Source organism: Dipodomys spectabilis, unplaced genomic scaffold (assembly GCF_019054845.1).
Source record: "Dipodomys spectabilis isolate Male_0828 unplaced genomic scaffold, ASM1905484v1 ptg000273l, whole genome shotgun sequence".
Lineage (NCBI taxonomy): Eukaryota > Metazoa > Chordata > Mammalia > Rodentia > Heteromyidae > Dipodomys > Dipodomys spectabilis.
The window spans coordinates 4858402-4885736 of NW_024870950.1; the positions used below are offsets into that span (position 1 = coordinate 4858402).

Consider the following 27335-nt stretch of genomic DNA (forward strand, 5'->3'; position numbering starts at 1 on the left):
GTTCTAGATCACAATAGACCCAGTAGATTTTGCTAGGAATTGAGTCCCTGTGTAACATTTTCCCTCACTGAGTTCATGAATTTGCATAGGAGTCAGTACAATTGAATTGCATTTGGGAAACCTCATTTCAAGGCTCATTTTTTCCTGAGGCTCTAAATCCATTCTATCAAAATGTGTGATGCTTACAAACAGCCCAGTTGAGCAATGACTCTTTGTTCCTGGCTTCCTTCCTTCCATCTTTAACAGATGTGCTCTTCCTATAGTATCAGACGTTATATAAGGAAGGGAAACTTGGTCTCTGTATAGTACCAGGAATTGTCCCTGCAGAGCTCTCACTGCAGTTTGCCTTCGGTTTGCTGGTTCTCTGGCAGCAGATGAAGAGCTCTGGCAAGTGAAATTTTTGGAGTACAGTTGGAAGGAACCGGGCTTGAATATGCTTAGAGGAGGAATTTGGTTTTTTTCAGAGCTACTGCCTCAGGACCTATAAAAGGTCTTAGCAATATTTAGTGATTAGCTAATCTGAATTACAAGTTCTTTTGTGTAATTTAGGAAATTGGATTGGCTCCTTTGGTTTAACTGAATAAAAGGTAGAGGGAGAAGTGGCGCTTTGGATCAAGTGGTAGAGCGCCAGCCTCAAGCTGAAGAGCTCAGGGATAGCGCCCAGAGTTCAAGCCCCATGACTGACAAAAAACAAAACAACAAAAAACCCAGAACATTCCCTGGCCTCTCAAAGTCTGTTGGGAAGCTGCAAGGAGGGGTCATGTCAGGACCCTGAGACATTGCCTGTAGTTATTAGGTTTGCTCTGATCCTGTTCTGTGAAGCCCCTGTGACTTGGATCTAAGAGGACCAAAAACTTCTCAGCTGCCTCAGCTTTCCTCTGACCTCACAGACAGAGGTTCTGCAGATGTTGTTTCCTTCGGAAGATCTCTTGCCAAGAATAGCATTCTTCATGGGGAGGGGGTTCAAATTGGACTGTGAGTGGAATGTTGCTTTTCTAGGTTTGTGTAAAAGTATTGTTGGCAGAACAGCTGTTAGGACTGAGAAGGGCACTCTTGTCTCCTGACTAATAAGAGTGCCAGTGTAAAGGATGCCTGTTCAGAAGAGAAAAGCAGGGATCTTTCTCAGATGAAGAGGGGAGCTAGAAATGCCAAGGCATCTACTGATGGGAATCAATTTCTGTCAGTTTCTGTCAATTCCTTAATTCGGTTTCCTATTTGGAGTAGAAGCGTCGTGTGTTTACATGAGTCACTTGCTTGTTTGCATAGAAAATAAATGTGTATATTTTTTATATGTGTATATTTTTAAGCTTATTACATCCTTAAAATTTCCAAAGGCTGGCTGCCCAGGGTTCAGAAGAAACGTCTCCTAAAATAAAAACTGGCCCAAAAAGACAGCATGGGGGCAATAGATGGCTCAGTTGGGGACACATGGTAAGGGATCATGCCTGGTTGGCCATGGTTGATTTATATTTGGGGACCTATAACATGAAGGGCTCATAATGTGTAAGTGAATGAGGTCAGCTGGTACACTACCACAGTGTCAGAGCATCATTAGTCAACCAGTGCACGCACCAGCTATTCCTTGAGATGCTTGGAAAGCCACCATCCATCATAAGACTTGCCAGCTGCAAGAACTGTTTAGGCAACTAAACCCACAGGTTGGACAAGGGTATTAATAAACTGGCCATCTTTATCCCTGTTGAAGATGTCAAGTTGAATGCTAGAGCATACGACCGTGAGTTTCAGAAGAGCCTAAGGCCCATGTCTGATACCTGCAGATCAAACATAGCTTGGGACTTTAAGGAAAAACAACAACAAAAACCCCAAAGGTCTTGAGTCTGAAAGAGAAGGTGAAGAGGGGGTAAAATAGCTAAAACATGTCAGGAAGTGGGAAAAAAACAAAACCTGTAGTGCTAACCCTTATCCCAGTTGGCTATCAAAATGGTTTGTATAAGGATAGAATCCTGGTCTTACTAAAAAAATCTTGCTTTGGGGCCTGGGAAGGTGGCTCAGTGGTAGAGTGCTTGCCTGGCATGCATGAGGCCCTGGGTTTGATTCCTCAGCACCACATAAGCAGAAAAGGTTGGGAGTGGTGCTGTGGTTCAAGTGGTAGAGCACTCCCCTTGAGCTGAAGAGCTGAAGGACAGTGCTCAGGTCCAGAGTTCAGGCCCCATGACCGCCCCCCCCCGCACCCCTCCCCCCCAAAATCTTGCTTTTAAATATTTCTCAATCTGGGGCTCGAGTGACAGAGTACTTGCTTAGGAAGCACAAAGTCCCAAATTCAAACCCCAGGGCCCTCCCCCACCAAAAAAAAAAAGATGCAGAATACTTTTCAAAGTGGTGTAAGCGGTCACACGTGGAAATCACTAGCTGTGATGGAGAGGGAGGGAATTTTGTTGCTTTTAAGAATGAACCAAGGCCGGGCGCCGGTGGCTCACGCCTGTAATCCTAGCTACTTAGGAGGCTGAGATATGAGAATCGCGGTTCAAAGCCAGCCCGGGCAGAAAAGACCGTGAGACTCCTATCTCCAATAAACCACTAGAAAACCGGAAGTGGCCCTGTAGCTCAAGTGGTAGAGCGCTTGCCTTGAGCTGAAGAGCTGAGGTACAGCGCCCAGGCCCAGAGTTCAAGCCCCATGACCGACCAAAAAAAAAAAAAAAAATGAACCAACATGGGGCTGGGAAGGTGGCTCAGTGGTAGAGCGCTTGCCTTGCATGCATGAGGCCCTGGGTTTGATTCCTCAGCACCACCTAAGCAAAAAAGGGGAAAAAAAAAGCCGGAGGTGGCACTGTGGCTCAAGTGGTAGAGTGCTAGCCTTGAGCTGAAGAGCTGAGGGACAGCGCCCAGGCCCAGAGTTCAGGCCCCACAACCGGACCCCCCCCCCCCCAAAAAAAAAAGAATGAACCAACAAAAATATCAAAGAAACCAAGTTTGGAAATGAATGAACAGTTTTAGAAAAGAGGCTGGATGTAGCTGAATGGCGAAGGACTGTGTTCAATACCTAGATTTGGAATCCTAAATTCCCAGCCACTAAGGTGACTGCCTTACTATTGCAACCCACAAGACTACAACCCTCTTCTGCACACATCTTGGAATGAGGGCCAGATGTGGTGGGACATAACTATTCTAACTACTTTAGGTAATGTTTAGGAGAATCCTGGTTCAAGACCAGCTTGGGCAAACAGACTCCATCTCAACAACAAACCAAGTGTGGTGTGTGTCTGTGCTACTAGCTATGTGGAAGGTATAGGTGGAAGGACCAGGGTTCAAGGCTGGCCCTGCTTAAAAACTCCAGACTACATGGAAAATAACCAGAGCAAAAAAAGGAATGGAGGATGGCTCAAATGGTAGGTAGAGTACCTGCCTAGCAAGCACAAGGCCCAGAGTTGATATTCCAGTGTGGGAATGGGGGTGGGGGGAAGTGAGGGGTGACAACATTATAAAAGTGCTTTTGATGTCATTTGGGGAGAGTTGTTTTCCAAGCTCCTTTGTGGTAAACTAGTAACGTGATAGCCAGGAAAAGTATTAATATTTACTGTGGGTTGTTAAAGTCTGGTGCTGTTATAGCCACCAGAAACAAGACTCCCTCCATCTGCCCAATTCCAGGGAGGAAAGAAGAGCACTGGACATGGAGTCAGATGAGCTAGGGATGCCGTAGTAACTGAGCGCTGAGTATTTTGAGGGGTATGGTCCTAGGAGGCCTGAGGCTGCCTTTATCCTGATATATAGGGATGCTTTGAGACCAGGGATCCGGAGAGGGCACAGTGGGATGTGTGCCAGCTTCACAAGGCCCCAGTGAAGTCCTGTGGCTGTGTTTCCATCTCATCTAGCCGCCTCTGCCCTCCCTCCCACGAGCTGCCTGACTTGGATCAGCCTTGGCAGAGCTCTTGGCAGTGTCTCCCAGAGGGTGTGGCCAGAGTGACCACTACTGGGAAAGGGCGTGGGGGATTAGCCGGGTACATTCCAGCGTGGGCATATTGTCCAGCTGCAAGGTCAGGAAATCTAGTTTACTATCAATTAAGAAAGCATTTCTTGAACCACTACATTCATTGACATTTCCGATAGGGCAGGCTCTCATGTCTAGGTTGAGGTCTGCATTCACAGAGTTCTAGATGTTCTGTGGAGCCTTAGATGTCAAGGAATGGGTCCCTGAAGAAGGGTTCTGTGCTCCTTTCCCAAGGGAACACTACAAACAGACATCCCCTCCCCTGGCTCCTTTGTGAAGGCCACAGGGGAGGAGCTGAAGGTTCCGTTAGGAGACCAGAGTTGGCGACTCTTATCCTCTCTAAATATAGAATGGTGAAATCTGGGAAGTTATGGGGCTCCACCTGTGAACCCCATAATGCTCTGCTCTGTTAGATCCCTCAGACTAGTCATGGTGATCAGGTAAAGCATGCGGGGAGGGGAGGGTGGTTAGGGGTAGGGGCTGTGTCTTTTGCAGGTGCAGCTGAAGGAAGACTTTGGCTCCTGCCTCCAGAAGTTCCCACAGGCTCTAGAATTAGACTTCAATAACCAGCTGTGGATTTGGGGGTACAATATGTTGCCTCTCTGAGCTCAGGGAGACTGGGTTATTTCACAGCCCTCAGCTGTAATCTATGTATTAGATCTTTTCTCCATCTAAATGCTCTACACGTGCACATGATCCCAGCAATAGCTGTGTCCAGTTTTGTTCGAAGTTGGGCTGTCTATCCTGGAGAGGGGCTGGAAATCACAGCTTGGTTGCTTGTGATATTTACCGAACAGTAAGAACTGTCCCCTGGCTGATTCTGTCTTCTGGGTGTAAGATTTCTTCCTACTCCACACTCCAAGGCAAGCTGGGCCACGTGGCCCTGCCCCGCCCTTGCTGGCTCCCTTTCCCAGTCAAGTCAGAGCTGCAGTGGCTTGCTCTCTGCCCTTCCCAGCAGACGGGAAGCTGGGCTTATATGCACCGAGGGCAGCCATAGCCTCTCCCACCTGGCACTCACTGGCCACAGTCCCTAGGCACCTGCTTCAGAGCCCAGAGCAAGCCTTAAGGCCACCAGCAAGTCTTGGAAGACCAGGTAAGCAGCAGTTTTCTCTTACACCACCAGCTTTCCTTCTTTCCACCTTTGGCTGATGGCTTCCCCTCACCAATTCAGTTGTGTTTTCTCCACCACAGCAAGAGAGACTTGATAAAGACAGCCCTAGCCAAGAGGCTCTGAAATGGTGTGAATTGTATGTCCTAGGTTTTATATTTTTTAACCTTTTCTTTCAGAGCCGTGTGGGGAAAAGCGGATCCATATAACCATAGAACAGGTGGCATCTCTGTTCTCTTCAGTGAATTTTCTGGAATGAATGGTTGTCCTAGGTTACTGGTGCTGCTCTACTGAATATTGCCTTATGTCTTTAGACTTACTGTAGGTGCTATGTGCATGAACTGTCACTGCATAAATGGCTTTATCAAAAATCATTTGAAGCTGGGTGCTGGTGGCTCATATCTGTAATCCAACATATTCCGGAAGCTGAATTCTGAGGACCCCAATTAGAAGTCAGCCTGGGTAGGAAAAATGCATGAGACTCTTATCTCCAATGAACTGTCAAAAAGCTGGAAGTGGAGCCATGACTTAAGAGACAGAGTTCCCAAAGGAGGAGGTAACAATGCTCGATTGAAAAAGGTACTCATTCCTTTACTCATGTAACTGTAACATCTCTGTACAATATTTTTACAATAAAAAATATTAAAGAAAAGAGGAAGCTCCAGCTTTGATTGAAAAGCAAAGGGACAGCACTTAAGCTCTGAGTTCAAGCCCCTATACTAGGACAAAAAAAATGATTTCAGCAAAAGAGAAACTGAAGCCAGAGGAATCAAAAATGGCAGGCCAGCCTGGGCTGTACACTAAAGTTCACAAAAAAGAAACAGCCCCACTGATCTATAAATTTTTAAAAGGGAAGTGGCATGGGTAAAGCTCGTCCAGACAATTTCTGAATAAAAACGAAGTGTTTTTTTGTTGTTGTTCATTCATGGGGCTGGAACTCAAGGGCCTGGGTGCTGTCACTGAGTTCCTTTGCTCAAGGCTAACACTCTACCACTTTCAGCCACAGTGCCACTTCCAGTTTTCTGATGGTTAATTGAATATAAGTCTCACAGACTTTTCTGCCTGGACTGGCTTTGAACTGCGATCCTCAGATCTCAGCTTCCTGAGTAGTTAGGATTTCAGGTGTGAGCTACTGGTGCCTGGCTAAATAAATTTTATTTTGTATCTATTTTATTTTATTTATTTATTTTGTCAGTCATGGGGCCTGAACTCTGGGCCTGGGTGCAGTCCCTCAGCTTTTTAGCTCAAGACTAGCATTCCACCACTTGAGCCACAGCATCACTTCTGGCCTTTGCTGCTTATGTGGTGAGAAATTGAACCCAAGCCCTCATGCATGCCAGGCAAGCACTCTACCACTGAGCCACTTCCCAGCCTTGTATTTATTTTAAATATACAGCAACTATGTGTTTTTTTTATTTTTTTGTTTTTGCCAGCCCAGGGACTTGCCCTTGGGCCTGGGTGCTGTCCCTGAACTTTGGTGCTCTAGGCAAGGGCTCTACAATTTGTGCTACAGTTCCACTTCAGGCTTTTTTGAGTAGTTTTTAGTGGCTATAAGAGTCTCACAGACTTTCCTACTCAGGCTGGCTTAAAATCGCGATCCTCAGATCTCAGCTTCCTGAATAGCTAGGATCACAGCTGTGAGCCACTGGCGCCAGCGAATGCTTGTGTCCCTTGATTCATGTAAAGTTGAATTGCTTCCAGGTGTTTTTGCAATTAATAATTCAATTTTGGTGGAGAGGTCTGTGAAAATAATTTCTTTTGGTCTTTTTAATTTTGCTGTTCTTCCCATACTTCCTCCCTGGAATCTCTTCTCCATCTAGAATGAATGTTTGGGGCAAAGGGCAAGAAAAGTTTTGAAGCTCCTCTCATATTACATATGGAGTCAGCTGACTTATAAGAATTTAGTAATTTCTGGGACCAAGGTGGCATGATGGGCTGGGTGAGGGACTTTTGTTCTCTGGGGATTTTCCAGGGAGGGTTTGAAGGAAACTTAGCCTGGTGGTTAGCTTGGTTTTAGTATGCATGGTATATATAGTTACTGGCTGACCTTGAACTCTCACCTAGTAGCTTCATTGGGCCTCAATTAATTTGTGTGTAAAATAGAAATTATACAGTTGTCAGGGATACTGGGAGTCAGAGACAATGTGTAAGGAGCAGGCACCTAGCACAATGTCTGGCATTTCTTCCAAGTATTTTCCCTGGGCCATTTATAAGGTGGGCAGAATGAGAAAGTCAAGGGCTGTTTTTCTCCCCTTATACCATTCTACTTGGGATGAAAGGCTTAGCCATCAGTCAGAGAACTTTTTGACTAGGTGCCTGTTCTGAGGCCAGAGGGCGAAGTTTCAGGATCAGAGGTTCTTTGAAGGGTCCCAGGCTTTCAGCCTGCCATTGTCATCCGATGGAGATGCCACCTTTCCAGTCTCTCAGCCACAAGTTTAAGAGGCAGAATGAGAGTTCCCAGGAAGTCTGGATCCTGCTGCCCCTTGTAGGTCGCTGTGTCGCTCATCCAGCGCAGCCCAGAGAGCTCAGGCATTGAAGAAGATAACCTTCATTCTAATCCTGACGGCGCCAACTCCCACCTGTGAGCAGTGATTGGCCCTCTCCGAACCTCTCTTTCTCCTCTGTGAAATGGAAATGTGAGCACCTGTGTTGTAGAATGACATGAGATAACACGGCTAAACATCTGTCCTTGTCTCATATTGTTCAAGATTGACGCTGTGCATGGCTCACAGTCTTTGGGAAGGGAACAGCATTAGCAATAAGATAGAAAAGTCAGGTATTTATTTTCTCCACTAACCAATGTTTGTCAGGCTAGCTGGTCCTGGTATTAAGAGCCAGGGAGAAAACCTTGGAAGTACGCAATGCACCTCATTTGGACAGAGATCATGACCATGTCTGCCTGGGCTCTCAGGAAATGGCTCCATATTGAAGACCAAATAGCCTGTTAGGCAGAAACTACCAAATGAAAGTAGTTAGCAGGGTATCTGTAATCCTAGCTATGCAGGAGGCTGAGATCTGAGGATCACAGATTGAAGCCAGCCCCAGCAGGAAAGTCTGTGAGACCCTTCATCTCCTAGTAACCACTAAAAATCCAGAAGTGGAGCTGGGACTCAAGTGGTAGAGTGAATAAGCCCGGGCCCTGTGTTGCACAGCAGTGTTGCACTGGGGTTTGCACCAGAGCTGGCACAAAATAATAAATAATTAAAAAGTGGAGCTGGAGGAAGAATGAGAAATTCTGTAGGGCTGCAGGGGTGGGTATAGGGAAAGGCAGTGTGGGAAATGAGATGAGAGAGCCCAGTGGGAGCCAGACTATAAAGGACTTTGAAGGTCAGATGCTAATTTGGGTTTCACCTCAGTGATGTGAGGTTTAAACAGGTGTTGCTATCCCAAGCAGGTAGCTTCGGTGGGGGAGTAAGGGAGTATGGTATGCATTTCAGGGACTTTGGCGGCACCCAAAATAAAGGACTTACAGATGTCTGGCAATGGTGGCTCCTGACTGTAGTTCTAGCTACTCAGGAGGCTGAGATCTGAGGATCGGGGTTCAAAGCCAGTCTGGCCGGGAAAGTCCGTGAGGCTCTTATCTCCAATAAGCCACCAGAAAACCAGAAGTGGCGCTGTGGCTCAAGTGGTAGAGCGCTTGCCTTGAACTGAAGAGCTGAGGGACAGCACTCAGGCCCAGAGTTCAAGCCCCATGACAGAGAGAGAGAGAGAGAGAGCAAGAGAGAGAAAGGAAGGAAGGAAGGAAGGAAGGAAGGAAGGAAGAAAGAACCACAGAGAGTCAGGTCATCAGAATAGGCCTGGTGTAAGGAAACCTGGCCTAGAACATAGGTTCTTGGGTTCTGATCCCAGTCCTGCCACTAGAACCCATAATTCTACAAACTCAAATGAGGGCGCAGGGCCAGAATCTTCTTATGACTGTTTTCTCTTCTTTGGGAGACTTGGAGGCCACAGATGTACCCTCATCCTTAGACTCTGTCCTATAGCTGCTCTGAGTCAGCCTTGGTAGCAAGAGACATGATGACTGGCCATTTGAGCCTGAGAGAGAATCCAAGGAGTCTGAGAACTGTTAACCAAGCCTGAGACAATGCCAGGAGGCTTCTAGGCTCCCGCTACCATGCGTGTTTGCATGTGAGAGCTATGTCCCATGATTTTGTCGTGGTATCTCCTGGGACCTGGGATCTAAGCTTTTCAGGGGCTGCTGGCTACTGCTGGGCGACCAGCCAGGATGCTTCTTGGACCCTGTCCAGATCAGTGGGTGTGGATGGGTTGGGTGTAGCTACAATTAGGAAGATTTGGATGATGATTCTGAGAAGTTAAAGCTAAGGATGTATGGGCTTGGAAGGTGGCTCAGTGGTAGAGCGCATGCCTTGCATGCCTGAGGCCCTGGGTTCCATTCCCCAGCACCACATAAGCAAAAAGCAAAAAGCCAGAAGTGGCACTGTGGCTCAAGTAGTAGAGCGCTAGCCTTGAGCTGAAGAGCTGAGGGACAGCGCCCAGAGTTCAAGTCCCATGACCAGACCCCAAAAGAAAAAAAAAAAAAAGAGAGATGTGGACTTGCAGGCAAGTATTAGAAAAGACCAGGAACTTTCTGAGGTGCTCATTGCTTCTTCCATCAAGAGAAGCTCAACACAGAAGCTCAAGAACTCTACCACGAGGACTCATCTCTACTTCTGACATGGGCACTTTCAGTCTTTTTGATAATCCCTACCCTCCAGCAGACAGCTCTTTCCTCTTCCCAGAGCCAGCACCCTCCTGTACCTCCAGCTCCCTACTTCCATCATTCAAAGCTGTCTTCTGTCTTTTTCTTTTTGTAGTGGTGCTTGAACTCTGGGCCTCGGCGCTGTCCCTCAGCTCTTCAGCTCAAGGCACTTGAGCCACAGCACCACTTCTGGTTTTCTGGTGGTTTATTGGAGAGAAGAGTTTCATGGACTTTCCCTGCCTGGGCTGGCTTTGAACCATGATCCTCAGAGCTCAGCTTCCTGACTAGTTAGGATTACAGGTGTGAGCCACCAATGCTGGCTTCTTTTGTCTTTTTTTTTTGTCAGTCATGGGGCTTGAACTCTGGGCCTGGGCGCTGTCCCTCAGCTATTCAGCTCAAGGCTAGTGCTCAACCACTTGAGCCACAGTACCACTTCCAGCTTTTTATGCTTATGTGATGCTGAAGAATAGAACCCAGGGCCTCATGCATGCAAGGCAAGCACTTTACCACTGAGCCACCTTCTCAGCCCTTCTGTCTTTTTGTTGTTGTTGTTGGTGGTGGTGGTGGTAAGGCTAGAACTCAGGGTCTGGGCACTGTCCTTGAGCTCTTTTGTTCAAGGCTAGTGCTCTACCACTTTGAGCCACAGCGTCACTTCCAGTTTTCTGGTGGTTAATTGGAGATAAGAGTTTCACAGACCTTCCTGCCAGGGTTGGCTTTGAACTGTAATTCTCAGATCTCAGCCTCTTGAGTAGCTAGGATCACAGGTCTGAGCTACCAGTGCCCAATGTCAAGCATTTTTAGAGCTTGTTTGGAGGTTCTAGCAGGGAAGCGCAGCTACTCGTATACCCTTGACCGAAGACTGGCCCTCCTCTATGGGGGATGGTCGTCCTCTTTGACCGAGCGCACATGGAGTGGTGAGGGAGGAAGGGGACACCCGCCTCGCCAGCCAGATCAGCGGAATCAACCCTGGCGATCAATGGGGTGACAGATGTCGCAGCCAGATCACCCTCATATCCTCAAGCATTTTTAGATGTGGAGTTTAGTAGAGTTAAGTATATACACATACTAAAACTCCCCCACCCCCTGGTCCCTACTTTTCTAATTTCTTCCTCTGATTTTTTCTTTTTCTTTTTTTTTTTTTTGTCGGTCGTGGGACTTGAACTCTGGGCCTCGGTGCTGTCCCTCAGCTCTTCAGCTCAAGGCGAGCGCTCTACCACTTGAGCTACAGCGCCACTTCCAGTTTTCTGGTGGTTTATTGGAGATAGGAGTCTCACGGTCTCTCCTGCCCCGGCTGGCTTTGAACCGCGATCCTCAGATCTCAGCCTCCTGAGTAGCTAGGATTATAGGCGTGAGCCACCAGCGCCCGGCTGATTTTTTCTACTCTAGAGTAGTTTCCTCACATAAATAGAGTCATATGGTCTTTTGGGACTGGCCTACTGACTTAGTAGAATGTCTTATGGTTGTACTGTGTGATGGGATTTCCTTCTTTTTAAATTTGAATATATCCCATATATATATACATATATTGTCTATTTTGATTATCCATTCATCTGTCCACAGACTTGGGTTTCTTTGGTCTCTTGGCTATTGTGAACAGGGTGCTATAAACATGGATGACGGGCATCCCTGCAAGTCTCTGCTTTCAATTCTTTTCAGAGCATACCCCAAAGTGGAACTGCTGGAATGTGTGGTAATTCTAATTTTAATTGTTTTGAAGATCTGCCAAACAACACAAAGGTTCCGAAGTTTCCACATCCTTATCAAGGCTTGTTGTTTTTGTGGTAATTGTTGCTCTAATGGGTGGAGGTATTTTCTCATTAATTTGTTTCTTTAATGACTTGTAATCTTTTTATATGCTTGTCATCCATTTATTTTCTTCGTCAAAATGGCTATTCAACTCTTTCCATATTTTAATTGGGTTACTTTTTATATCAGATATCTGCTTTGCAATTATTTTTTTCCTATCTCTAAGTCTTCTCTTCACTCCATTGATTATGTCCTGAATGCACAATCTATAATTGTGATGTCTCCACTAGGCTATATTTGTTTTTGTGGCTTGCATTTTTTTGGGTGTCATATCTTAGAATAAGTGCCATTCTCAATTTTGATATCTTTTCTCCTGTTTTCTCCTAGGAGTTCTAGAGTTTTTGAGTCTATATCTTTGCAAAAATTTTAGTAGCTTAAAAAATGTATAGCCAGGAGCTGGTGGCTCACACCTGTAATCCTAGCTACTCAGGAGGCTGAGATCTGAGGATTGGGGCTTGAAGCCAGCCAGGGCAGAAAAGTCCCTGTGAGGCTCTTACCTTCAATTAAGCACTCAAAAACCAGAAGTGGTGCTATGGCTTAAGTGGTAGAGTGCTAACTTGGAGCCAAAGAGCTCAGGGGCAGTGCCCAGGCCCTGAATTCAAGCTCTACAACTGACAAAAATATTATATGTTTATTATAAGAAATATCAAAAGAAATGACAGATCTCCATACCCAATATTTTACAAGACAACCCTCCAAACTGTCCTACTTTATCAGCTCTTAAACTATAAATTACATATAAGTCATCGCTAAGCACGCACAGAGGAACAGATATACCAAATAGGCTATATCCCTGCAATGGTACATAACTCAGCCTTGAAAAAGGATGGGAACCCTGTCAGGTGCTGCAGTGTGGGTGAATCTTGAGGAATTATGCTAAGGGAAATAGACCAGATACTAAGAGACAGATGCTGTTTGTGGTTCCACTTAAGTGAGGTACCTAGGGTATTCTCAAGTTCAAAGAAACAAAGTGAAATGGTTGCTGTCAGGGGCTGGGAGGAGGGGAGAATGGCTACAGAGTTTCAGTTTTGCAAGCTGAGAAGGTTCTAGAGATAGGGGGTTGGTCAGAGTTGCACAACAATTTGATTGTACTCTGCCACTGAAAAATGATTAAGAGGATACATTTTATAGTGCCTTAAAAAAAAATTCTTCCTAGGGATTCAGTGAGCTGACAGGAGGCAGTGTGTGGGAGCTATTATTATTAGCCCCAGGCTTTCTGCCTCTAAGTAGTTTTGCAAGCCCTGTGGGCCTTCTTGTAGGACTTACCCCAATTCTATGGGAGAAGTTGGGGTTGAGGAGAGACTTTCTGGAGGGATGACTGAGGCCCTTGTTCAGAAAATTCCTCGCAGTTTGTGGGCTGGGTGAGTTCCAGACACCAGAAAGTCCCTGGCAAGAAAACTTGCTTCCACGAAGGGGCAGTTTTCAGGGTGGAAATTTCAGCTCAGCCTCGTTTCTGCTGGTAAAGTAGGCTGCCTCGTTCGTGGAGGGGTAACTCCCCACCAGTGGGAGGGGGGGATGGATATGGAAGGATGCTGGATGGGCTGGCTGCACAGGAGACTCCTGTATGGGGTTGAGGAAGGACCTGGGGGTGGGCTGGGAGGGGAGAAGATTCAGGGGTGGGGTGTCTCCAAGACTCTACACCTGTCTGATAGGATCAAGGCAAGCAAGGTTACATGTAATGGGTATGTGTGAGGTAGGACCCACTTCAACCCAGGCCCCAGGGTTAAGACTATGCCCAAGATCTCCCTAGTAGCTAGCAGGTAGGATTTGAACTTTCAGCTTTTGTGTGTGTGTGTGTGTGTGTGTCAGTTGTGGGGCTTGAACTCTGGGCCTGGACGCTGTCCCTCAGCCCTGCAGCTCGAGGCTAGCGCTCTACCACTTGAGCCACAGCGCCACTTCTGGTTTTCTAGTGGTTCATTGGAGACAGGAGTCTCACAGAGTTTCTTGCCTGGGCTGGCTTTGAACCACAATCCTCAGATCTCAGCCTCCTGAACAGTTAGGATGACAGGTGTGAGCCACTGGCACCCGGCTTAGATAGGACCCTCATGAATAACTTCTGGGGCTCAAACACTTTCTCATTGTGTATTGGGCTTATTTTGCTTGCCTAGCAACTCTGTCTTTCCAAAGACCTTGGCACTGTGATTCAGTGTCCACTCCAGCTCTGCGTCTGGGAAGCAACAAATGCCACCCTAGAGGGGTGTGATGACGGTGGTTTTGTCTAACTTCCTGAGATCCAAGGCTAGATGACTATGACCTTTGTAGCTGAGGCAGGAAGGAGCCCTGGCAGGGGCAGCAGAATGCCCCATCAGCCTGGGTGGCATTCATATAGCGTGAGGGGGCAGGAGAGCTGTCACTTAACCTCTGTGCCCGGCCGAGTGCCAGGCCCTAGGCAATCACTGCCTCACAGTTCACACACGGAGCCCAGCAGGCGACATGCTGTTATGATGCCAGTGTTGCAGATGAGGAGACAGCCTGGACTTTTTCCTCTCCCCATTCTGCAGTGTGCTTTCTGGTGCTCCTCACTGCCAGCTGACCAGCGTGCACTGTGGGCTTTCTCTTGCATTCCCCCTATGCCCACCCCATGACTCTAGGAAAGGTCTTGGCAGGGCTTTAGTAGAGATGGGGAAACCACTTTGGGGGTCCCCTAGGGTCCTGTGTGTGTATTGGGGAAAACTTTGGTAACCTTCACTCTGCAGACTCCTTCCCACCTTGCAATTGGTTTTTTTTTTGGTCCAGTCGTGGGGCCTGAACTCTGGGCCTGGGTGCTGTCCCTCAGCTCTTCAGCTCAAGGCTAGCACTCTACCACTTGAGCCACAGCGCCACTTCCAGTTTTTTCTTTTTTGCTTATGTGGTGCTGAGGAATTGAACCCAGGGCCTCGAGCATGCAAGGCAAGCACTCTACCACTGAGCCACCTTCCCAGTCCCCCACCTTGCATTTGGTAGCAGATTCTAGAGCCCTCCCCCCAGCTCCTGATTGGAGGGAGGTGTCCTGACCCAACATCTCATGACACTGGTGAGGCAGAGGCCAGTGGACCTGCTAGACCAGCTGAGGCTGGGCTGGGGCCAGGTGCTTTCCAGTATCTTCCCAGGAAAGAAGGAAAGGAAGGAAAGCTGCTTAGTTGGAGGTGTCTCTTTGAGGAGAAAGCCACCCCATCTTGCTTATTCCCACTCCCCAATGTGGGCTGCCTCCTATGGGTAAGAGAGGGCCACTTCTCTCTCCGCCCAAGGATGTGGTGTAAGGTCATGTCCTTGTCGATTCTCACAGGGCAGTGAATCTTTAACGCAACTGTGGAAGGCATGGAGGAGGAAGGAGGAGGAAGTCCCAACTGGGCCAGGTGTTAGAGAGGCTCATGCAAACTTGATCCATGCCGTCTACCTGCAAAACATCATATTTACTGAAAAAAAAATATTTAAAATAGTATTTGTGCCAGTCCTGAGGTTTGAACTCAGGGCCTGGGCGTTGTCCCTGAGCATTTTTGCTTAAGGCCAGTGCTCAACCATTTGAAACACAATTCTACCTCAAGCTTTTTTTGGTGGTTAATTGGAGATGGGTCCCAGCTGGCTTCAAACCACAATGTTCAGATCTCAGTCTCTTGAATAGCTAGGATTACAGGCATGAGCAACCAATGCCTGGCCAAATATTTTTTTTGGTCAGTCATAGGGCCTGAACTCAAGGCTAGCACTCTACCACTTGAGCCACAGCACCACCTCTGGCTTTTCTGTATATATGATACTGAGGAATCGAACCCAGGCCTTCATGTATGCTAGGCAAGCACTCTACCACATTCCCAGCCCCAATAAGACTTTTTACAGCACAATTTTAGATTTACAGAAAAGATAAGTAGACTCAAGTGAAATAGCTATTCTCCAGAGCCGGCAGCTCTAGGCTCTAGCCAGAGGGCCCTGCTTCACCCTGACTAGCACAAGGTCAGACACACAGCATCTGCTTTTGACTTTGAACTTGACTTTGAAGTACAGGGTACTTCTCCAGCTCCATCCTGAGGACCACTGCCAGCATTAACAATCCAGTGTGTGTGTGTGTGTGTGTGTGTGTGTGTGTGTGTGTGAGAGAGAGAGAGAGAGAGAGAGAGAGAGAGAGAGAGAGAGAGAGAGGGAGAGGGAGAGGGAGAGGGAGAGGGAGAGGGAGAGGGAGAGGGAGAGGGAGAGGGAGAGGGAGAGAGAGAGGGAGAGGAAGAGGGAGAGAGAGGGAGAGGGAGAGAGAGAGAAACAGACAGACAGAGACACAGAGAGACAGAGAGACAGACAAAGACAGACAGAGAGAGAGAAAATATGTGTCCTGGGGCTTTCTGATGGTTAATTGGAATCTCACAGACTTTTTACCCAAGCTAGCTTTGAACCATGATCCTCACATCTTAGTTTCCTGAGTAGCTAGGATTATAGGCATGACCCCCTGCACCCAACAACAATCCAGGTTTTATGGGCCTAAACATCCCTGATACAAGGCAGCACCATTTATATGGCCATCCTTGGCCCTGACTAGTAGCTCAAGCCATTTCCCTGCCATTCTATGTGCTTCCAGCACCTGTCTCTCTTCTATGCCCATGAAGAGGTTGTGTCCTAGAAACAACGTTGAAGTTCTTCTATTGCAGAAATAAGAGCACATGAGAAATTAAGGTAAAAAGCCAGTGCAAGAAAATGCAATGTGAGGTTAGATTAGACCAATTCTGGGAAGAAAACTCTATGAAACATCTAGAAAGTTAGGTCACAACATTATATATATATATATTCATGCATAGCTGAGCTGTAGGAACTAAAAGACATTCCATAGGAGGAATGAATTTGAGAAGCAAAGCGAGGAGGGTGCTGTTCCACTTTGCCTGCCTTAAGGACCCTTTGCTGCTCTGATAATCTAGGGATCTGGGTTTTAATTGCCACAGGGATAGGGGATGGAGAGTGGATCCTACATGAGAGGAACATAGAAATAACAGTGTGACATACCCTTTCAAATCCCATTCACAGAAGATATTGTGTATTTGTGTCTGAAGGATTTAAAAAATGGGAAATTATAACTGACTGTGAAACATGCATGGTTTCACTTGTGGACAAAACATGTGCATTAGTGTGAAGGATGAGAAAACAGCAATCAAAACCAAGCTAGTGATCCAAGGAAAACAACTCTCAGGCTGAGGGTGTAGGTCATGTGGCTGAGCCCTTACTTAGTATGTGCAAGGCCTTGGATTTGATCCTCAGCAGTTGGAAGGAAAAAGAACAGATAACAACAACAATGAAAAAGAAAGAAAGAAAGAAAAAGGGGGAAGAAAGAAAAAGTGGGGCAGGTGTTCAAAGCAGGGAAGGAAGATGTGAAACTGTATGATTGGATGGTTGATGTCATTACTTAGAAGATGTGGGCAAACCAGATTATGAGCCAGAACAAGAGGGCCAAGCCCAGGAGGGGCAGAGATGGCCCAGCCAACATCCATAGAAGAACAGGACTTGAACCCAAAGTCAATAAGTGTGAGGGCCAAAGTCATGAACAGACCCCTGTGGGCTAATAGCTCTGGAACAAAGCTGTTCTATTCATTAAGAATTCTATTTTTGGGGGAGGATGGGAAGGGGAAACAAAGGAGGAGGCTACAATGCTTGATAAGAAATGTATTCATGGGCTGGGAAGGTGGCTCAGTGGTAGAGCACTTGCCTTGCATGCTCGAGGCCCTGGGTTCGATTCCTCAGCACCACATAAGAAAAAAGCCGGAAGTGGTGCTGTGGCTCAAGTGGTAGAGTGCTAGCCTTGAGCTGAAGAGCTGAGGGACAGCACCCAGGCCCAGAGTTCAGGCCCCATGACTGGGCCCCCCCCCCCAAAAAAAGAAAGAAATGTACTCATTATCGTGCCCATGTAATTGTAACCCCCCTGTACAGTATTTTCACAATAAAAAATAAAAAAATAAAAATAAAAAGAATTTTCCCCTTGTTTTCCACTAGGAACATTCCAGATTAGTGAAGAAGTGGTTCCTAGCAACTGATCTGCCATTGTGGGTCTAGATTGGACCAGGGAACAGAGGAGGGAAGGCCAAATGGGGCTATTAAAGAGGGAGCAGTCATCAAATTCAGCAGGTGTCAAGAGGCTGAGGCCGGTCTGTTACCAAGGTGGGCAGCTGCAGATTTCCCAGCTTCCCTAGCTCTTCCTCCCTCTACCTACAACCAGACCTCAAGTGTTCAGACAATCTGTCTTCCTCAGATTCCCACAGAAGGGCCTGTCAAAGGGTGAGTCCCAGGGAAGGAACGTGACTCAACTAAAATCCTTTGGCCCAAAGCACATATTTAAAAAGGAACAACTTGTCTCGGCATGGTGACCCACATTCGCAGTACTAGCTTCTTGAAAGGCGGATATGGGAGAATGGCTGGAACTTAGTGAGCAAGGTCCACCCGGGCCAGCAACCTCATGAGGCACTTGGTCAAAACCAACCAACCACCAGAAAGAACAGGCTGGTCATCGGAGCTGAGCTCTGGGTCTGGAGGCTTGGCCTCAGCTGCGGGCTCAGGCAGGTTTGTAGCACAGATCTGGGGTGGAGCGAGACAGGTGTGCCAGATAGGTGGGAACAGTACTGCTCTTGCTGTCCAAGTAGCCTTGGGCAAGTCATTTACCTTTCCCAGGGTGCAGATTCCTCATCTGGGAAACACTTGAATTGGGTGTTTCAAAACTGGCACAGAGAACAAGGCCTAACCAACCTTAACCTTTGCTTTTTCCCAGAGAAAATGGAAGCTTAGAGAAGGCTAAGTGGGTGGTCTGCACTCTTCTCTATCTCATTGCGTCTTGCAGAAGTGAGACTTGTGTTGAGATGTTCTGACAAGTGTCTCTGAACTTCTACTGGCAATGAAACTTCTTGTAAGTGTCTAATGTTACCTAGTAAATGGTCCCAATGACACATTGGAACAGGAGCATGGCGGGAGGTGCTGTGGCTCTTGATTGAGGCATAGGAGCTCGTGACCTATAACTTCTCTCTTCTATTGTTCAGTATTTTGATTAAATAATACGTTCATGCAGTTTAAACATCCCAGCATAAAGATGAGTTTCCTTCACACACTATCAGGTAAATCTTCTCCTCGGTGGAGAGGATTTTTCCAGAACTCCCTAATTTCCAACTTAACCTTATTACTCTGACAAAAAAAAAAAAAAAAAAGGTCCATTAAATGAGGGAATTATCCCCTGACAAAATGTCCATTGGATTATGGATTGATGCTGGTAATCCTAGCTACTCAGGAGGCAAAGAGCTCAGGACTGTGGTTCCAAGCCATCCCCAGCTGGCTTAACTGTCAAAAAGTTGGAACTGGAGCCATGGCTCAAGTGGTGGAACATTATCCTTGAGTGAAAATGCTAAGGAACAGTGCCCAGGTTTTGAGTTCAAGCCCTAGTACACGTGCGCGTGCTCACGCGCGCGGTGCGCGCACACACACACACTCACTTAATGGATTTATTTAAGTTAATAAGCTTCATCTTCTTTCTTGCCAGTCCTAAGGCTTGAGCTCAGGGCCTCGGTGCTGTCCCTACGCTTCTTTGTGCTACCACTTGAGCCACAGCACCCCATTGGACTTTTTTTGAGTAGTTTATTGGAGATAAGAGTCTCATAGACTTTCTTGCCCGGGCTAGCTTCAAACTATGATCTTCAGATCTCAGCCTCCTGAGTAGCTAGGATTATAGGCATGAGCCACCAGAACCCAGCTTTTATCTTCTTTTAAAGATACATTATTTCTGAATTTCAAGCTGGCAGTCTCTTACAGTTTAGTGTTGAATTATTCTAACACAGAATCTCTTTATGCAAAGAGATTCATGCATATATATACATATACATATACATATACATATACATATATATATGTATATATATAATGTTTTGCTGCTTCTGCGGAGCACAGTTTGCAAAATAGAATGAATGCACACTGTTCTGAGCCTTGCTTGTTTCACTGATTAAGGCACTCTGTGCCTTTGTGTCTCATGGACATTCAGGTTATTTTCCATCTGTTATCACAGACACTGCTGGGTGCATTACTTCACACATGTGCATTTTGCAGGTGCACACTATATATGCAGGATAAATTCCAATAAATAGGGTTGCTAGGTATCTGCATTGGTAATTTTGAGAGAGAAGTGGCCAATTTGCCTCCATAAAATTAATCCTAAATTGCACCTGCATCAGCTTTGAATGAGAAATCGCTGTTTCCCACATCATTACCAACATACCACATTGTCAGATCATTGGATTTTTACCAATCTGATAGGTGGGAAGCAGTGACTCAATTTAGTCTTAATTTAAACGTGTGATGAAAAGTTTTAAATGTGTATAACATGTTTAAAGATCATTTCTATTTTTTCTTTATGACTGTCTTTCTCATATCCTTTGCTTATTTTAAAAAATTAGTTTATTGGCTTTTTTTCTGTTTTATTTCTAGGGGCTGCCTTTGATCTGATCACATCCAAGGTAGTGTTTCTCTTTCAGTTTAAAAAAGAAATTGGAGCTGGGTGCTCGTAGCTCATGCCTGTAGTCCTAGACTCTCAGGAGTCTGAGATCTGAGGATCATGGTTCAAACCTAGTCCAGGCAGGAAAGTCTGTGAGACTTTTATCTTTGATTAACTACCAAAAAACCAGAAGTGAAGCTATGACTCAAGTTGTAGAGCACTAGCCTTGAGCATAAAAGCTCAGGATCAGTGCCTAAGACCTGAGTTCAAGCTCTGGGACTCACACACACACACACACACACACACACACACACACACACACACACACACACACACACACACACAAAGTTGGCATGCACAAAGTTTTCATTTTTTCCCCAGTCAAACTATATTTCATTGATAGCTTCAGGAAGTTGACTCATAGGTACAAAAAAAAAAAAAAAACCTTTCTCATTTTAATATGACAGAATGTGCCTTATATTTTCTTGTTATTTTATACTCAACTTTTTATCCATTTGGAATTTATCCTAGTGTGTGCATGGAGGAATGGATCTATGCTTATTTCTTTCTTTTTCCAGATGGCTCTCTTTTGCCTGCTAAATAGAGAAGTTATTTTAGCATAAGCCTTTTCCTTGTATACACTTGGGTCTGTTTCAGAATGTGTTACTCTTTCCTTTGGGTTGCCCTGGTCGATTCATGTTGGTTCATGATCCTGCTGTTTTGTCTGCTAAGATTTATAATATTAAAAAGTGTATTTTATTTAATATTTTAGTTTCTTGAGTTCTTTTGATCTACCTTGCTTATTTAGTTTTGCATTTGAAGTTTTTTTTTTTTTAAATCTAATGTCTAGCTATAGGCATGAGTGGCTCATGCCTATAATCCTAGCTACTCAGGAGACAGATCTGAGAATTACAGCTTAAAGCCAGCCTGGACAGGAAAGTCAGTGAGACTCTTATCTCCAAATAACCACCAAAAAGCCAAAGTGGAGCTGTGGCTCAAGTGGTAAAGTATTATCCTTGAACAAAACAACTCATGGTCAGTGCCCAGGCCTGTAGTTCAAGCCCCAGGACAGACAGACAGACAGACAGACAGACAGACAGACAGACAGACAGACAGACAGACACACAAATCTAATGTCTAATTGCACACCTGCACACTGGTGTATTCATTGGAATTGCTTTAATAAAAACTCAAGTATAACACATATACATTGTATATGTGTTATACATTGTAAGTACACAGTTGGATGAATTACAGCTTATGAAATGACTATAACCTCGCTGTCTCTTAGTCATGTGTGGAAATAGAATATCACCAGCATATAGAAGCCCCTAGGACCTCAGCAGTTTTTGAATATGAAATGCCCCCTGTGTTCAATGCTTGGTTCTCACATGGTGGCACTGTTTCTGGAGGTTCTAGAAACTGAAGGAGGTGGCCATGTATCTGTAGTGGTAGCTGCAGGGAGGAAGTCATTGGGAGTATGGCTTTGAAGACTGGACCTTGATCCTCTCATGGCCTCATTGCTTCCTGACCATCATGAGGCAAGCAGCCTCCTCCACACAATCCTCTGCTATGATGTGCTTCCTTAAGCACAGACCCAGAATCAATGGAGCCCAGCAGTATGGACTGCACACTCTGAAACCATGAGTGGAAATAAACAATTCTCTTTTCAGTTGTATTTCTCAGGTGTTTATCACAACACAGCAAATAGCTAACATACTATCTCATGCTCTTTCTGAAAAAGAATCATCAGTCTCCCTAATTTTTTCCCCCTGTAAACTCAAAGATTGATTTGGTGGTACGTGTGTGTGTGTGTGTGTGTGTGTGTGTGTGTGTGTGTGTGTGTGTAATGGGATTGTTTTGTTTTGCTTTGTCAGTACTAGGGCGTGAACTCAGAGACTCATGCTCTTGCTTGGCTTTTTTGCTCACAGCTGATAAAGCTCACACTTGAGCCACAGCTCCACTTTCAGCTTTTTGGTGGTTAATTGAAGGTAAAAGTCTCTTTTCTGCCTAGGCTATTTGAACCTCAATCCTCAAATCTCAGCCTCCTAAGTAGCTAGGATTATAGATATAAGCCACCAGTGCCCAGCTTGATCTTTTTAGTTGTATTCATTCTGGTATGTGCTTAGTAGTAATTAATGGTGGTCCTAATTTCTAATTTTCATTTCTGTGCTTATGAGGCTGAGTACTTTTAGTGTGTGTGTGTGTGTGTGTGTGTGTGAGAGTGTGTGTGTGTGAGAGAGAGAGAGAGAGAGAAAGACAGAAAGACAGACAGACACCTGGGGCTTAAACTCAGGACCTGGGTACTGTTTTGCTCAAAGATAGCACTTTGACACCTGAGCCATAGCTCCACATCTAGCTTTTTGATGGTTAATTAAAGATAAGAGCCTCAAGGACTTTTCTGCCTAAACTGGCTTTGTACCATGATCCTCAGATCACTCTTTCTTCCTAGCAGCCAGGATTACAAGCATGCACCGCTGGTGCCCAGCAAGAAATTAGATTTTTTTTAAACTCTCAAATGTAAAAATAAATAATCAAGATAGGCTGAAAAACTCAAGAAATTAAAATATTAAAATTAAAATATCTTAAGGGATTACCCAATAATTCCTACTTCAATAGGAATTTTTTTTGGTCAGTCCTAGGGCTTGAACTCAGGGTCTGAGCACTGTTCTTGAGATTCTTTTGCTTAAGACTAGCACTCTACCACTTGATCCATAGAGTCACTTTCAGCTTTTTCTGTTTATGTGGTACTGAGGAATTGAACCCAGGGCTTTGTGCATACAAGGCAAGCACTCTACCACTAAGTCACATTTCCAGCCCTAGTAAGGATTTTTATCAGGATAAAAAGGTTGAATTTTGTTAAAGGCTTATCCAACATTTACAGATTTCCTAGGGTCTGTTACTAGAGGTTTCTGAATATTGAACCATCCTTGCACTCTTGGAATAAATCAATTTTAGTCTTTCTGTATCTTGTGCTACCAGTGCCACTTGCGGACATGAAGAGCATTAGTATCTATAGGCTAATTTATGTTTCCTATGGTAGGGAAACACTGGTATGATTTTCTCCAGGAATCCCAGGGTTTCCCACCAGGTTGGGGGAAAAAGCTGCATGACTCTGACCTCAGTCTTCCCAGCTTTTCTCTTGTTGTTTTTGTTAATTTTTGCTGAGAAACAAACCAAACTATAATCTATTAAAACTCAGAAAACAGAACCAAATAGCCTTCATCCTGTTACACTCATCTATGTTTATGCAGTGTTTTGGAGGATGTCCCAGAAGGCTTAGGGTCTCTAAAATTATCTTGGGACTCCAGGCCCTAATATTTCTCAGGAAGGGTGAATAAGAAAAGTTAAAAGGGCCAGAAGCAAAGCCAGACTTTGGGTTCTCAGTCAGTGGAGGATGTGGTATTTATTTGGCAGGATGGTGCAGTATTTAAGCAGTGACCTCTGAATCAGACTTCTCTCTCTCTGTCTCTCTGATTCTCTGTGTCTGTCTGTCTGTCTCTTGTTGGTAAGGGGCTTGAATTCTAGGCTTGGGTGCTGTCCTTCAGCTCTTCAGCTCAAGACTAGTACTCTACCATTTGAGCCACAGTGCCACTTCTGCTTTTCTGGTGGTTCATTGGAGATAAAAGTCTCATGGTCTTTCCTGCCTGGGCTGGCTTTGAACAGCAATCTTCAGATCTCAGCCTCCTGAGTAGTTAGGATTACAGACATGAGCCACCAGCGCCCACCTTGAAATCCCTTCTCCATCACTGAATTCTTGTGTAACCTGAACATGTCATTTCACCATTGTAGTCCTCTGTGTCTTTCTTCTTATTTATTATTATTATTTTTTAATTTTTTGCCAGTCCTGGGGTGTGAACTCAGGGCCTGGGCTCTGTCCCTGAGCCTCTCTGTGCTCAGGGTGAGCGCCCTACCACTTGAGCCACAGCACCACTTCCGGCTTTTTCTGTTTATGTGGTACTGAGGAATTGAACCCAGGGCTTCATGCATGCTAGACAAGCACTCTTCCTCTAAGCCACATTCCCAGCCCCCTCTGTTTCTTTATCAGGAAGAAAAAATAAAAGCCATGCTTACCTCTAGCCTGGTTGGGAAGATTCACTGAGTTCATAATGAAAAATCCCTTGGCACTTGGTGAGCACTCATCAAATGTGGGAGATTTCTCAGCCTCTCTCCTCTCCTCTCCTCTCCTCTCCTCCCCTCCCCTCCCCTCCCCTCCCCTCCCCTCTCCTCTCCTCTCCTCTCCTCTCCTCTCCTCCCCTCCCCTCCCCTCCCCTCCCCCTCCCCTCTCCTTCCCTCCCCTCCCCTCCCCTCCCCTCTCCTTCCCTCCCCTCCCCTCTCCTTCCCTCCCCTCCCCTCTCCTTCCCTCCTCTCCCCTCCTCTTCTCCCTCTCCCTCTCCCCTCTTTATACTATGTGGCTCTTATCAGAACCCTTATTTACTAGTTCCCAAGATATCATAGGTGTTTCCTAAGTGTTAGCTTCAAAGACATTCCAATGCAGCTTATTATTATTATTATCCTTAACTAGTTGTACAAAGTAGTAACCCTTTAACAAAGCAGCTGATGAACACAATGCATCCTGATTAAGGTCACCCCTTTCAACATTCTCACCCATCCCTCACCCTCACCCACAGGTCACTGAAACCCCAGATAACAAGGAGGCAGGGTAGAGGAGGTAGAGGAGCTACTGTAGATATAGAGGAATGGAGCTGTTGGGTCACATGGTCTCACTTTTCATGGAACTGCCAGTCCGCTTCCCAAACCAGATGTGGCCTTTTACATTCCCAACATACGTGTAGGGACTCCCGCATCTCCCCTGCTTGCCAGCACTTGTTCCTGGCTTTTTCACTGTGGCTGTTCTGGAAGGTGTGAAGGGATACCTCACTATGCTTTTGATTTTGATTTCCATCACAGCTAATGATGTTGAGCAGCGTCCCTGTGCCTATTAGCAAGGCAATTGCCATTTGCATATTGTCTTTGGAGAAATGCCTATTCCGTTCCTTTGCCCATTCTTAAGTTGCATTGTTTTTGTCTTTTTACTTATAAGAGTTTGTATTTTGGAGGCGGGAGGCGGTCATGGGGCTTGAACTCTAGGCCTGGGCGCTGTCCCTCAGCTCTTCAGCTCAAGGCTAGTTCTGGTTTTTTGAGTGGTTTATTGGAGATAAGAGTCTCACAGTCTTTCCTGCCTGGGCTGGCTTTGAACCACGATCCTCAGATCTCAGCCTCCTGAGTAGCTAGGATTACAGGCATGAGCCACTGGTGCCTGGCCTCTTTTGTGTGTATGTGTGTGTGTGTGTGTGTGTGTGTGTGTGTGTTGTGGGGCCTGAACTCTGGGCCTGGGCATTGTCCCTCACCTCTTCAGCTCAAGGTTAGCGCTTTACCACTTGAACCATGGTGCTACTTCTGGCTTTTTCTGTTTATATGGTGCTGAGGAATCATACCCAGGGCCTCATACATGCAAGGCAAGCACTCTACCATTGAGCTACCTTCCTAGCCCCAAGTATCTTTTTCTTTTTGTCAATTGTGGGGCTCGAATGGAGGGTCTGGGTGCTATCCCTGAGCTCTTTTGCTCAAGGCTAGCTTTAAGCATCTCTTTAACTCTTTTTGGCTCCAGGATCCAAGATATACCTGATGAAAGTCATTCAAATAGTGTTGGGCCAGAAGGGTAAAGGCAGCGAATGTCTAGAACAAAGTCAATCCCATTTGGAAAAGCAGACGTTTGAAAATAAATCACATGGGCCTGGATTCTATCTGATTTCAGAGAAAAGCCACATGTAGGAGGAAAGCACAATATTTCATTCATATCAGACATCTTGGCAATGCTGTCAACCTTTTACTGCCTCTGCTTGCCTTTTGGGGAAAGACTTATCCAGAACATAAGATGAGATGGAAGATTGCATTTAGCAAGCTTTTATGAATTAATGGACCAGGCATTCAACACCAGTGGTTGCCAATATAAGCATAGTGAACAGTAGATAGTAGGTACAATGCCAGGGTAAGTCATGACTAAGTCTGAGGTGGTTTCTGAGCTACTCGCCAGCAGGCAGAAGTAGAAAGGCAGAGAAGCATGTAAACTACCACAAGTCTGCAATCAGCAAAGTCTAGCCAGGGACACTTTCTCACTGAAAAACTTCAGACAAAATACGTTTTTTAAAAAGTCTTGTATCATTCAGAAAAGGTTCAGAGAACTTGATATAGCAATGTGTACAACTAGCTTTTATAGGATGAATGTGGAAGGAAAATGAGGGAAATGTATTTGATGGATTGGAGTGGGGGAAAAAATCTAGTTAGGGGTGAGTTGGTGTCTGATGGGAAAAGTCTCTAGTTAGGCATTATTTGAATTCTGACTGGTCAAATTTCTAGTTAGGGCTAGTTGGCAGCCTCTGATTGGTTATGTCTCTAGTTGGTAGTCACTGATTGGTGAGTCTCTTGGTTTGCTGTTTACATTAGGTTTTGGTTTGCTTATGTAAGAACTTAAAGCTAGGAAAGTGGCACGGTGGTAGAGTGCTTACCTCATATGCATGAGGCCCTGGGTTCAAGTCCTCAGCACCACATAAAGAGAAAAAGCTGCAAGTGGTTCTGTGGCTCAAGTGGTAGAGTGCTAGCCTTGAGCTAAAGAGCTGAGGGATAGCACCCAGCCCCAGAATCAAGCCCCACACAACCGACAAAGAAGTTAAAGCTATGAAGCTGTCCTGCCTAATGGCCTCCTAATTAAAAAATATTTAAACACATGCTACCCTTGTAGGAAATCTCTCCTAATTCCTCAGCAGAAGAATCATAAGGAAAAGAATGGAGGGCTGGGAAGGTGGCTTAGTGGTAGACTGTTTGCCTAGCATGAATGAAGCCCTGGGTTCCATTCCTCAGCACCACATAAACAGAAAAAGGTAAAAATGGTACTGTGGCTCAAGTGGTAGAGTGCTAGCCTTGAGCAAAAGAAGCTCAGGGGCAGTGCTCAGGTCCTGAGTTCAAGCCCCAGGACTGGCCAAAAGAGAGAGAGAGAGAGAGAGAGAGAGAGAGAGAGAGAGAGAGAGAGAGAGAAGGAGGGAGGGAGAGAGAGAGAGAGAGAGAGAGAGAGAGAATGGAATGAAGCAGAAAACTCATAGGTTAAAAGTGACATTAAAAGCCAGGTGACAGTGGCTCATGCCTGTAATCCTAGCTACTCAAGGAGACTGAGATCTGAGGATTGTGGTTCAAAGCCATCCTGGGCAGAAAAGTCCCAGTGAAGTCCTGGTGACTTATTTCAAATAAGCTACTCAAAAAAGCCAGAAATGGGCCTAAGGCTCAGGTAGTAGAGTGCTAGCCTTGAGCAAAAACAAGCTCAGGGACAGTGTCTAGGTCTTGTCAAGCCCCAGGACTGGCAGAAAAA

At 45.7% G+C, this 27335-nt stretch overlaps 1 protein-coding gene across 2 annotated transcripts in view; it reads left to right on the plus strand.

The window, feature by feature from the left end:
• Positions 1-4863: 4863 nt before the first annotated feature.
• Positions 4864-27335, plus strand: part of Il34 (interleukin 34) — a 47363-nt gene continuing 24891 nt past the window's right edge. Inside the window, exon 1 of one of the 2 annotated variants that reach the window (XM_042700992.1) lies at positions 4864-5039. The gene's annotated coding sequence lies outside the window, so the exon portion shown is untranslated. The remainder of the gene's footprint in view (positions 5040-27335) is intronic. The other variant, XM_042700989.1, reaches the window with a different exon arrangement.